Source organism: Pelobates fuscus, chromosome 5, assembly GCF_036172605.1.
Source record: "Pelobates fuscus isolate aPelFus1 chromosome 5, aPelFus1.pri, whole genome shotgun sequence".
Lineage (NCBI taxonomy): Eukaryota > Metazoa > Chordata > Amphibia > Anura > Pelobatidae > Pelobates > Pelobates fuscus.
This window is the reverse complement of record NC_086321.1, coordinates 126,214,370-126,228,133: the sequence shown is the minus strand read 5'-3', so window position 1 is coordinate 126,228,133 and position 13,764 is coordinate 126,214,370. Positions and strand designations below refer to the sequence as shown.

Sequence of the window (13,764 nt, the reverse complement as noted above, 5' to 3'; positions counted from 1 at the left end):
TCAGCAATGTGTTCACTTGTGAAAGAAAAAGGGGCACCACAAAGATTACTTTAAAGGGACACTGTAGACACTGAATCTGTACCTGAACTGGTTATAGTGTCCATTGGCGCCATGCTCTCATTGTGTGTTAAATAATTGCTACAATGAGAGTCTGCAGCAATCCACCCCCTTAGTGCTCCTGCAGCTGATGAGGAAGTAATAACATATAGCGGTAAGATAGTAGTGGGTAGCTGTGATTGGCTGAGAGTGTAAGCCAACTGCTTGTAGCCTATGACAGCGCCCATTGCCATTATGAATGGGTACGACTAAAAGGAACTGTATAATTTCCAGAAGTGTGTAATACTTCCAGAAGGGACCTGGTTTTGAGTGGGAAATGACCCTTATTCAGGGTCAAACTGCTTGAAGATAAATATAAAATTGAATGGAGTGAAGGTGCCAGGGGACGCCAGGCACTATAATAATAATAATAATAATAATAATAATAATGTTATACATAGACAAACAAATGATAGGCAACTGAATATGAATGAATAGAAAAATAGGATTACAATAAAGCTTAGTATAAAAGGGCTGCTTCACAACACAAAAGAGCACTTAGAAATTTATTTAACAAAAGAAAAATATACGTGTGTAAGCGCTCCAAAAGACTCAAGCATAGTTTCAGCACAGAGAGATATAATAATCTCAACTACAGAAATACATCACTTTTAAATAATAAAAGAATATAATAAATATATGAGAACCACTGTGTCTATTGTTGTCCAACAATATGTTTACAGCAGGAACGCTGTTCCCGCTGTTCCTGCAGGCACTCGTGGCAGCAAAAACATGCAGCCCACAAATGCCCCCAGTGTTCCCCCTGTCGTGGGTGTGGCACCAAGAGGTGGGCGACTGTCTCCTGGTCAGAGGCGGCGAGGGAGCTGTGTTCTCTCAGCTCCCTCTCACCGCGCGCCGTTTGCTGATGCATCAGTAGACTGCCTGCACGGCGAGAGGTAGCAGAGAGAACACAGTTCCCTCGTCGCGTCTGACCAGGAGACAGCCGCCCAACCTACTGGACTCCAGGGACAGGTCCACACCAGCTCTCCGGGTAGGGAGGCTGGGTGGACATTTTTTAATTTAAAAAACATAATTTGTGAGCGTACGTGTGTGCACGCGTGTATATATATATACACACTATACACACACACACGTGTATATTATTATTATTATTATTATTATTTTTTTTTTTGGGGGGGGGGGGGGGGGGTGGGGGGGGAAATCTTGGGAGAGTTCCCACAACTTTATTCTCCAGGACTTGACCCCTGGGTAATACACAGTGTAACTCCCAAGTTGTTACAAAGTAACTTTGATACATGCAACTAGGGAATCAATAGGCTTGGCTGTAGGTAAAAGTGATATATAACATATAATAAGAGCTTCAGAGAGTATAATCATGTGACACTCAACCAACAAATCAATGGGGGACTGACCAAGGTACCCTGAAGTTGTCATCTAAAGGACTGCAGACACCATAACCACATCAATATGTTGAAGTGTTTCTGTTGTCTGGAATGTCCCTTTAACCCCTTAAGGACCAAACTTCTGGAATAAAAGGGAATCATGACATATCACACATGTGTCCTTAAGGGGTTAAAGAAGCCAATTTCCCCTTAGAGGAAGATGATGCAGTGATTCAGCAAATGTTTTTCCCCTCTCCTTCCTTCCTCATAGTTTGCAAATTAAAGCATAGCTATAAAAGGTGAACACTTTTTTATTATTATTATCATCATCATCCTGCATTGTTACATGCATGCCTGAAGCATTACTAGCACTCACCCAGTTTAAAACCCAGTATTAAATAGAATTCTGTATAAAGGTCATTGTAAAATGTAACTAAAATGCTAATTACTGAAGTAATCATCAAGAAACGTTGATGCAATGGAAAAAATACTGCTTTTTGGGTTATTCACCAAAGTGTAGAATTTTAAATGTAAGTCAAAAGAGCCAAACTGTAAAAAAAGTTAATTTGAAATTTCCAACCAGCCACAATAACCCTGATACTGTGCTATTCTTTGGAATGCAAAACAGAAGAAATTTTGAAGAAACTAAGTAGGTAAAAAAAATTATTATTTTTTTTTTTAAAACAGATATAAAAAGAAAAAGGCTAATTATTACTAAACAATGATTCTAAATTATTTTTGTATTATTGCTGAAAATAAAAGATTACATGCAGGACAATGCAGGTTTCCGTTATTGTAATGCAAGTAAATACCACTTTTCTGTGCATATCGTAGCTTATGTCTTAACAGTTATCTTTCTGTCCTGTTTGGGAGAAATGACCATACATCTGCCAAGACAATTGGAAATTTCAGTCGTTGAAACCAACTCAGAATGCATTTTGATCCCCAGCACTTGCACAGAACTTCAGGATTTAGGAACATAAACTCTATTACAGTCTTTTGTTGGACAAACTAGAATGCGGTCCCAGAATTATTCTTTAGAAAACCTCACCTTCATCACAGATCATAGAAGTTAAAACAGTTTAAGCAAGTTAAGTGATGATGGTGCATGGAGTAGGTGTGTGCAGCGTTTCATAGTGAAACCCTGCATATATAGTTTAAACGCTTTGCTTCAAGACATGTAACGCCACCTTCAGCAGCATTGTTGGGATGTCATTAGCCAGAAATTAAAGTTACCGAGAATCCACATTGGTCAGCAAGGAACTCTAGTTCCGGGCTGGCCAATGTCAATTCTGTGCAAATTTCATTGCACAAAATATTATTCATTGGCTGAGAGTAGTCAGCTGATACTGTCAGCTAATGAATGACTCTGGCATCGACACCAAATGTCACCAAACCAGCAGGGAGACTCGGAGCCTGGCAGGGACCTAGTTAAGAGAGGACAAACCTTTTTAAAAACGGTTTGTCCCATTACCAGGGTACTCCTGACAAGATACCCACTACAAGATGTTTGGAGTAAACCTTCAACACTAAATGCATGTCCCATCATTTAAATCAGCATAGGCTTCTGAAAACTAATGCCTCACTGAATTGTTATACTTCAGACAATTGCCCATTTAAAAAAAATGTTTTTAAATGTTTGTTTCTTTGCACAGTATCACCTTCCCACCTTTGGACACGGTCTGCATATGGACTACTACTCCAAGTACAATTTCCAGTCTTTTTGCTCTCTCTGCACCAAACAGTGGGTTAAAGAAACAAGGAAATGGCGATTATGTGGACCAGACATTCTTCTTGAACATGTATGTATAAAGAATATATAATTATTCGTACATGTACACTCATGTTTTTATTTTAACTATACATGTAGGTATTGCCAAAACTTATACATCTGAACCATTATTCACAGCAGTCTTAGCGATTGCACAAATGCCTATTTTATGGATATTAAATATCAACAAAAAGAGTGCTAGAGAAGAAAATATGAATGTTTTTTATGGAATGTCAGATATTTCTTTAGTTCTATATGGAAACACATGTTAACTAAAGACAGCATCAACTAAAGGGCAACTGTCATGTCCCAAACAAGCTATGCTCATTAGATTCAGCATACGATTCTATCTATACATTGTGCTAGCAGTTTTGCCAGCACATTTATAGAGTAGGAGAAAAAAAAAAAAAATCTATTTCAAAATAGTGTTTTTCTCCCAGCTGTCAGTCAATGCCTTGGCGTGCCAGGGCACTCACTAACAAGGGAGAGCAAAAAAAAAAAAAATTCCACAAGAGGTTCATCTGCTTGCCACCTATGGCAACCACAGCGCATGCCCAGCGTGCCAAAGTCATTGACTATATTTGCCCTGCTTGGGGGTGCGTTCCAAGCAGGGCCAAAAAAAAAGGAGACTTTGGGAGGAGCGGCGAATGGTCCAGAGGTGGGTGTTACACAAAGAGTTACACCCACAAAGTGGCACTGGAACACAGGAAAAGTGAGTGAATCTTTATATATTTTGCATTTAATATGCCATGTATCTTTATTAAATATGGTGTATTTTAGGTGTATGGAAGAGATTTAAGGAAAGTTGTTTTTCTCATAACAGATTCACTTTAAGAGACTCTAGTAAAGAAGCCAAAAAACAGAGGTCATATTAAACCGTGATCGTTTGAAAATAGCAGAGAGCAAATATGGCCAAATTGCTTTAAATAGGAAAAAGAAACCACATTTATTAAAATATGTCATGACATGACACATGCATTCTGTTTTGAGGTATGTAGAGAAGGATCTCTTAAAGGACTTTAGGCTTGGGGAAGATTTGAAAGTGTGTGGGAGGTAGACTAAATAAAATGCTGGTAATGGATCGGAGGTTATAGGAGGTAGGAACAGCATTCTGCTCCGGTAGGGTGGGAGCTTCCCAGAAATGCTCTTCTGCACAAAACTGGAAAGATGAAGGGTGCATCTAGATTTCAGCGACAGCCAGTTTAGTTCTTTTAGTATGTCACAACAATGGTTGGTCCTGTAATTACATTGTAGCACAAATCGTCAGAACGAGTTATACAATGTATTGAGTTTATTAATGTGGGATTGCGGTGCAGGTGCATATACTACACCCCCATAATCAATGATAAAATTTAGATGCAAGTTTTTCTATGTGGAGGTCAAAAGATAGATTGGGGTCTAACATCATACCCAAGTATTTGAAAGAGTGGACTGCGGTCAGTGTGCTATTTGATTTTGTTTTGACGGATAGGTGGGAATTGTGTAATTTAGGTACTGTTCCAAAGATTATTGTGACAGTTTTGTCAGTGTTTAGGAAGAGTTTGTTTTTTGCGATCCACTTTTCTACCTCTGTAAACTGGTCTTGGAGCACAGCTTCAATCTGCGGCAGATTGGATTTGCTTGCATAGATTACGGTGTCGTCTGCAAACATTTGAGGATTAGGCAGAATATTTATAAATAATGTGAATAGTGGGGGGCCGAGAATGGAACCTTGAGGAATACCACACGTGACCGGGAGAGGAAGCGAGTCGCTGTCAGAAATGGACACATATTGTGACTGATCCAATACACATGATCGAAACCAGGTTAGCGGACAATCACCAATACCTGATTTTTTGAGTTTGTGCAGTAGAATGTCGTGGTCTACTGTGTCAAAGACCTTTGCAAAATCAAGGAAAATAGCTCCAGTTAGGTTTGCTTGTTGTATACCAGTGTGGGTGTCAGTGCAAACTTTTAAGAGGGCAATTGTAGTGGAGTGATTTGGGTGAAAACCTGATTGATCAAGGGTCAGATAGATAGTTTGATTGTTGGTAATACTCACATAGTTGCGTATGGACGCATTTTTCTAAGATTTGTGACAATACTGGAAGCAATGATATTGGGCGATTGTTAGAACCAAAGTAGTGTCACCACTTTTATGGATAGGCACTACTCTTGCAGTCTTCCAAAGTTTGGGTATGTATCCAGACACCAAGAATTCGTTAATTAGGGTTGTGACAGGTTTAGCAGTTGCCGGCGCACTGAGCTTCAACAGCATTGCTGGGATTTGATCAGGTCCAGACTGGTTTTTCATTTTTAGATTATTAAAGGTGTTTCTTAAGGACACTATTAGCTACAGGTCTAAAAATGAACTTGTGTATACTGGGTCTTTGCAAATTTAGTGGGGCCTGATCCACATTTGAAGTTTCAGGATATATGTCATTTATTGGCTTGGCAATCAGGGTAATGGAGCATCTGACAAAATAATTGTTAAAGGCATTTGCTACATCTAAGGGAAGTTGCAGGGTTTGGTTATCCACTTTGACAGTGGAGGGTTGGGAGTGGATTGGGTGAGTTTGTAATTTATTTATGACTTAACAAAAGTTTCTAGAGTTTGATAGGTTATTGTTCAGATTTTCGGAGAAATATTGGGCCTTTGACAATTTTGTTTGGTCTATGCATATATTTCGCCATTGTCTATATGCACAGTGACCGTTCATAGAGCCAGTACGCTTGAACTTTGATCACAATGAATTCTGAAACTGGTACATTTGGATGAGGTCAGCTGTGATCCAGTTCAAATGTGCCCCTTTCACTCTCACCTTACGCAGTGGAGCATGCAAATTCCGAAAGAATTCAACTGCACAGTCTAGATCGGGGAATAGGTTTAATCTGTGCCATGGGAGGTTCTTGATGTCATTAAGAAAGGATTCAAGATTGCATTTTTTGAAGGACCTGGTGATTTTAACTTTGGGAGAGGATTTAGTAGCCTTTATTTTACGCACGCAGTACACTAAACAGTGATCACTGAAACGGTTGGGGAGAACACCTGCCTTCTTGTACTCGATCAGGAGAAGTGAAGAGAATCCATTCAAGCAGGGTATGGTTATGGCTTTAAGTGTTTAGGCGAGTTGGGGAGGAGATTAATTACATTAGCTGCAAAGTCTTAAACAGTGTGCAAGAACTATTATTTTTAGGATTCCGCCAATCAATATTAAAATCTCCAAAGACCAACAGTTCACTTTTTGGGTTTTGAGCTATGGTTTCACTAAGGAGATGGGCTATATCAGGTAGGGAATGCACTGGGGAGCTAGGTGGGCGGTAGACTCCTGTAACAATGATTGATTTACTGCACAGGATCTCAATTGTGACAGAAAGGAAATCAAAGGTGGTAGAAGGGCTAAAGTTTTGTAAGGGGGTAAACCTTATGGAATTGTCAGCATAAATGACAGTGCCACCTCCTCTTTTTGCTCTGTATTCTCTAGGACATGAATACCACTGTATTGCAATGGCAGAGTCAGTAATTTTTCGGTTTGCCACGATTCAGAAAGCACAATGATTTTGGGCTTGCAATGCGAACACCATGCTTGCAGTGCATCGATTTTTGGTAGTAAGCTGCGGATATTACAGTGTACAAAAGAGAGGCCTTTTTTTGCTGGAAGGCTAGGAATGGAATCTGTTGGGGGACCAGGGTTAGAGTCCACATCATTTGCAAGGGCAAGTAACATGAGTAATAGGAATTTGGACATAATCTTAGTTTGGTAGTATTGCAATTGTAGGATTTTATACTTTTGTCGGGTGGGGGTGGGAGGGCTTTATTTCAACACTCTCCACCAACACTTAGCAGATAAATTACAGCAACAAAGCAGGCCATGGTGTATAGGAATTTGGTTCTCAGATTGTGGTGAGTGTTGCTTCAGAGGGTAGTGGTAGGAACATAACAGGAGTGTGAAGAGGGTTACAAGGAATATTAACACGGTCAAATTTGGAGCCATAAACAGGAGGGGATGAGATGAAAACTAGAATGAATAGATTACAAATAATGCATATAAGGTGAGGGAGTAGTACTTGCACTACACATTTGGCTAGGTACAGAACACAAACATAAATGCAGCAAGCACAACAGTGTGTGGATGATAAAAAAAAAAAAAATATTTTAGACTTTTCTTTCAAGTCCGAAGTAAAAAGTTCTAAAACAGAACATGCACAGTGTTACTCACTAAAATCCTAACTGCTGGAAACCGAAATTTGATTTGTAAAATTGGGACTAAAGTAGCCAAGCAGTGACAGACAAGTTAGAGAATTCTTCACGAAGAACTACTTAAATCTAATGTGGAGTTTAATGAAGAGTCCCCTAAATTGTGAATTGTTCAGAATTATTTGAGATTCAAAGTGAATGTCAAATGTAAGGTCTAAATAGACAGCCTGAACACATGACTTGGGGGATTATCCCAATTAGGCTATATTGGTCTAAAATTTTGGATAAATATGATTGGAAATGCCTACATGTGTTCCATAGTAAAAAAAAATAAACCAAATTTTAATTTATAAGCTAAGATTTTAATTTACAATACACGCTAGAATCGGAGAAGAGGTTTTCTTGCAATTCCCATAGGGGTGGTGCTGCAAATGCATTGGATCAGTTGGTGAGGGGGCCACGACAGGGATGGGTTCTTAGCTTCCCTATTCAGAAGACCAGGTCAAAGATAAGGGTCAATTGTAACCTTCACAATAATGGTGTTGAAAGGTCCAAGACCAGATTGTTTGTAGTAAATGAACACATCAACCACATATGCATCAATGTTCCCCTTTCATCACACCCTCTGGTATAAAGAGGCGAAACGGAGAGATAAATATTAGATAGAATATGTAGTGGGTTATGTATGCTTTCATTCTAGACCACGCTTCCCCAAACTCCGGCCCTCCAGATGTTGCTTAACTACAACTCCCATGATTCTCAGCCCATCTATTTCATTCGTAGAATCATGGGAGTTGTAGTTAAGCAACATCTGGAGGGCCGGAGTTTGGGGGAAACCTGTTCTAGACCCTCCACTACATATGAGATCAAGCACATTTTCTGACAATTACATTTCAGCAACATCATTACAGTCCAGTTGCCTGATGTTATACAGCACACATCATTGATTGGGCTATTAGTAAAATACATGGACTATGATTTGATGGTTACTTGTACTTTTAATATATATTAAAAAAAAAATTGTATATTGTAATACCTTTTTAATTGGACTAACAGAATTTTTTAATGACAAGCTTTCGGGAGAAACATCCCTTTCTCAAGTCTGAAGCATTTCTGAGCAAAGTGACACATAGAATTCAAAGTTGAGTTGTGATACAAGGGTTAAAGCCACACGAGTGCAGATAAGACAAGTTTGATAGAACAGATACCATTCTTGCCGAGGGTCGTAAATATCTTATGCGAAGATCACTACATACATACATACATACACATACATACATACATACATATATATATATATAATATGTCTAATTATGGGTTGGTAAAATTATCAAATATATCTATTATACCAATGCATGTATTTCAGATTTTCCTAACAAATCAGTTATTTCAATAACTAAACGTCGGCATATATGGTAATCGCTAACATAAATAAATAAAGGTTGATTTTAAAGACGCTGCTTTGTTCTGGCCTGTTTTTAAGAACATGTGACAAAAACTGTTTGCATGAGAATACCATATATTTTGCTTGGCACTTTGAAACTATACGTGACAAAACATGTTTCCTTAGGCACATTTTTAAGAGTTATTTCAATTCTTTTTTATACATAAAGTTAAAACAAACACCACACCAAAACACCTTATAGCTAAATAACTGCTAAACGCAGCGCATCACAAGATGCTATAAAACAGACCAAAGCAATGAGACAAAGGGGATCTCTTATTCAGGAACCCAAGATAAAGTTGGTGCTGTATAAATAATCAATTACAATTAGTAAACTAGTCATGTGTGGACTCTGGTAAGAATCCTAATCTGTGTCTTGTTAATTAACATCGAAGGTCAAAAACTACCTACACATGTACATAACATATCAATGTATTTCTATTTTATTTTGAGGGAGAAGGGGGGACAAAGACCTAAAGAGGAAGCTTTCAGTGACTTTTGACATTAATATGCCTTGGTATACAGCCTCTACTAAACACTGCCTGGCTGCAAAAATGTAAGTACATCAATTTGGCAATTCTCACCAAGCACATTGAGCTCCCAAATCTAATATTCACATCCCAGTTTAATATCAGAAACTAATGATAGAAGGTAGAAAACATGTTGCTAAATATGATTAGATAATGGCAAAAAAATAAATCTGTTGGTTAGAGAGAACCAAGACACACAGTAATACATCACAGTCCTCTCCCCCAATTGTATTGCAAGCAATGTTACATAATGACTGGATATGAATTTGTATATAGTTGTTGCAAATGTTACTACTAGAGAAACACCAGAAGTTATTTAACATTATACTATGCTACTGTTAAGACAACAATGATTGCAAAACCTTAGAATCAACCAATCCAGCCTCGAATCTTAAAATAGATTTGAAATTATTAGTTTTTTAAAATAATAATATTGCACATAGTTAAGCAAATAAAACATCAGCTTAATCTTACCAAGAATTATCCCAATACTAAAAATTCTACACAAAACAGCATGAATCTTTATTTTTTTTTTTTTTTTACAGAAAGGTTAAGATTATAAATCAATCACGATGGATTCATCAAAGTCACTTGTGATGTCAGGGCTGAAGGCAACATAATTCCTGACTGATAAAAACCAGCTCTGAATTATCATGTGTCATGAATCAAAATTATTATTTTTTTAACCGGATCCAGGGGTCATGCAAATCTAGTACTTTCATGTCACAGCATACAATATAAAATCACATACTGTACAGATGAAACACAAAGAATACAAATGATTTCCACATATTACAATACATGCAAATACGTTAAGAATTCGATTCATCAGAATACCTGCTTTGTCTCACTGAGTTACTGAAATAAATAGAATTCTAGGACTCGTAACCAGCTCCATACTGTACAAAGCATGGAGGCTCCTAATTGTTGTCTTTTGCCATATTTTTTTTTGTTTCTGAGAAGACAGATACATTGTTGCTGACTATCTAGAAGATTTTTCCCTGCACTATTTTATAAACTTGTGATGAAATTGAATAATGACTAGTTCTATAGAGGCAGGCTCAGTGTCAGGAAGTTTGGAGTTAAATGATCCCAGTAAACAAGACTTCCTTAGTTTGCTGTGTGAGAGGGCTGTTACCCCCCCTGTGACCCTCCCTAACTGCACCAATGTATCCTATATCCCTGTCTGTCCCCATGCTGGCTCCCTGGGCAGCATTCCATGGCATCTTACTGGTATCCTGCTTCCATGGATACAGCTCAGCCCCAGCCTGCATGCTGCCAGTCCCTGTATCAGCTGGGATGGGATAGACCCTGCACAGCACTGGGTAGGCTGTCCGCGGTGCCCTGCTGGTATACTCACCGCCCTGGCAGTGAGTGGGTGTACGGATGTATGGGAGAGATGTTACCCGCTTGGTGCCACACACAGCTCTACACACGGTCGGCGTTACTTCGCCAATAAGTTTGAGCTCCGCGCATGAATACCAAATACATTTTTTCCCCTCTCCTTCCGTTCAAATCCGCCGTTGCCAACACAGTATGGCCGAATCACACACAGTGAGAAAGTAGTTCATTCTCCTCCTATCCCTGTTACCTGACACAGCTGGTTTGAAGTTACTGGTTTTACAGTGATTCTGTGTTTTGGCACCAATGTTAATGGATAAATTGACGGGAAGGAGTATTTGTGAGGTTGAACTCCCATTTAATAAACAATGTTTATAAAAAAAAATAAAAAAATCAAAATTTTAGAATGGGATGCATATGATCTTTTAAACTAAGGGATTATACATTAAAATCATAACAAATTGCACTTTAAAAAAACCTTTTGCTGTGTTTAATATGTCTGCCAATTGCTGCACCCTATTTTTGGGTTCTAAGTCCCAGTATAGCTCTACGAAGTGTGCCTCTGTCTATGACTGGCATGAGATGTAGTTAGAATTGTCTTGTCATTTTTACATTTATGTTTGTATATATATTTGTTTTTCAAAGTACAGAATTATAATGTAAATTTCACAAAGAGAAACCATTATTTACACCATATTCCATTTCATTCTGCAATCTGCAATCACTCCATATTCTGTTTAATCTCATATTATCCAATATTCCATTATTCGCCTCTTATGCCATTTCACTCCATATGCAATTATTCATTCATTTTACCCCACATGCCATTATTCCTCTCATTCTCATATATTTGAATTGGCATTGATCTGTGGAGGCTGCACAGTTGGGCTGAGGAATTAGAGATTGAAATCTGTATTACTACATTAAATGTGCAAAACAAGGCATTTCTGCTTTGAGCATTGGTGGGGGAACCAAACCCTAATTTTTCCTTACAGTTCCTCCTTATAAAAAAATAATAATCTCAAGGGATAAATCTTCTCATCCCCTTTACATCCAACACTCATGCCATACGTATGAGAATATTTTCTTTATAAAAGGGGCAGTAATGACATTTTCTTTATGAAAGCTGTAGTGGTTATGGTTCCAGGAGTTTTCTGGCGCAGTCCCATATTAAGTAGTCTGATCATTTTCAAACAACTATACATTTAACAGGGTCCCTTAGGTGTCTAATATATCTAATATACCTGTTCTAATATATCTAAAGTGGAAGTTTGCCTCTCGCATTGGATATATTAATTTTGTCTAAGTTTGGACATAATTCATTGACGATTCCCGCAGGCAATGAATTGTGTCACAACATAGGTAGAATCAACTAATGAGGACATAAGGACTTTAACAATCCCTTGACTTCAACAATTGCAATCTCAGAGAGACCAGTGGGACAGTACCAGGGAACTCCTGGCATCATAGAGCTGTAGTGGTTATGGTGTTAATACTGAACCTTTAACCCCTTAAGGACACATGACATGTGTGACATGTCATGATTCCATTTTATTCCAGAAGTTTGGTCCTTAAGGGGTTAAAGGAACACTCCGATCCTGATGTAGTGGTTATGGTGACCTGATGCCCTACCAGTGTAAGTAATTAAACCATTTAAGAATGATCACTTCCTTTGCCCTAGTTCAGCTCACTGGCTGTGTAAGAGGCAGAGATATAGGAGATTGGGTAGATTATGTAGATATAATAGATTCACTTTTTAGGTTATTTTTCGGGAACTTTTCCTATTTGTGACTTTTTTCCCATTATTTGTGCCAAAATATTCATTACTGCTCCCCTCCCATTATGTTATTTTCCCATTCCATTTTCACTCTTTTATTTTGAGCCACAGATTTGGCACATCTAATGTATAAAAAGAGGTGTAACAGTGCACCATGTCTTTATGACAAATGTTTTCGCCACTGTCATGTTGGCGTGTTTCCTGTGATAGTTAAACAACTTCAATGTTCTTTTTTTCTAAAAAAAATATTTTGATTTGTGAATGTGCCTTTATATTCCTAGTAATATCACTCATGTACCGTAGTTTAAAAAAAAGGAATACATTTGATGACAGATTAGTTTGGCACACTACTGAAAAGGAGGAAAAACTATAATAAATAGGTGGAGTAAGAGCTTTATGCATAAGATAATCAGTCCAGTTTTGTGAGCGTGTACCAACATGAAAGTGAATGCAACACTTTTTAAATATAACTCCATCATTTTCAATTATTTTCCCACTGCATAGGGCAAACAAACCTACTTGCCAGAAGAGATTGCTGCTTGCCAAGTCTACAATATGATACTACCTGACCGCACTACACCCATGGTAAGGAGAGAGGAGGATGGACACCGATCAAAAAGCCTGAGTTTATTTTTGTCTCTGTCCTACCTGGTGAGCAGTTTTGCTAAAAATAATAATAAAAATTAAAACATGATAGGAGAAAGGGCAGAGGAAAATATATCAAAATATAGTGTAGTCTTTCTTTTCAATCAAATTTATTTCAGTGTTTTATTTTATATTGAAAAAGTATGCAGTACAGAATGAAGACAGAGAAACATTGGGGAATGTGACACCTGAGCCTCTGTTTGTTATGATCCTTTTGTTTGTGTGATTTTGTGGTTTTGTTCAGGTGTTTTATATATAAAAGATAAAAATAAAAGATAAAATTCCAGGACTTTTTATTTTAAAACTCATCAATCTCTGTTTAAGTGAAAGTGGCACATGTTAGAGGAAGGTTAATTCTTCAACTTGAGCATCAGTGTATATTAAAGAGAATGTTTACGAAATTCAAAACATACTAAAATCGTCTTAATATTTAATTTTATCATCTTGGGATGTCTGCACTCTAAAATATGCAATTCACCTTATCTGCAATCGATAAGGTAAATCGCACGCAGCAATATGAAAAAATGTTGCATACCATTGCAGGCACCCTAGAGAAGTATGAACAAATCTGGTCCAGATGGACATAGAGGTCTTGTGGCCAACTTGAACATTTCCCGTGACATAGACAACACCACTACCC

At 37.9% G+C, this 13,764-nt stretch overlaps 1 protein-coding gene across 1 annotated transcript in view; it reads right to left on the bottom strand.

The window, feature by feature from the left end:
• The window catches only part of HVCN1 (hydrogen voltage gated channel 1), a 30,447-nt gene extending 19,618 nt beyond the window's left edge, over window positions 1-10,829 (bottom strand). Inside the window, exon 1 of the mRNA XM_063456978.1 lies at window positions 10,722-10,829. The gene's annotated coding sequence lies outside the window, so the exon portion shown is untranslated. The remainder of the gene's footprint in view (window positions 1-10,721) is intronic.
• Window positions 10,830-13,764: the final 2,935 nt, after the last annotated feature.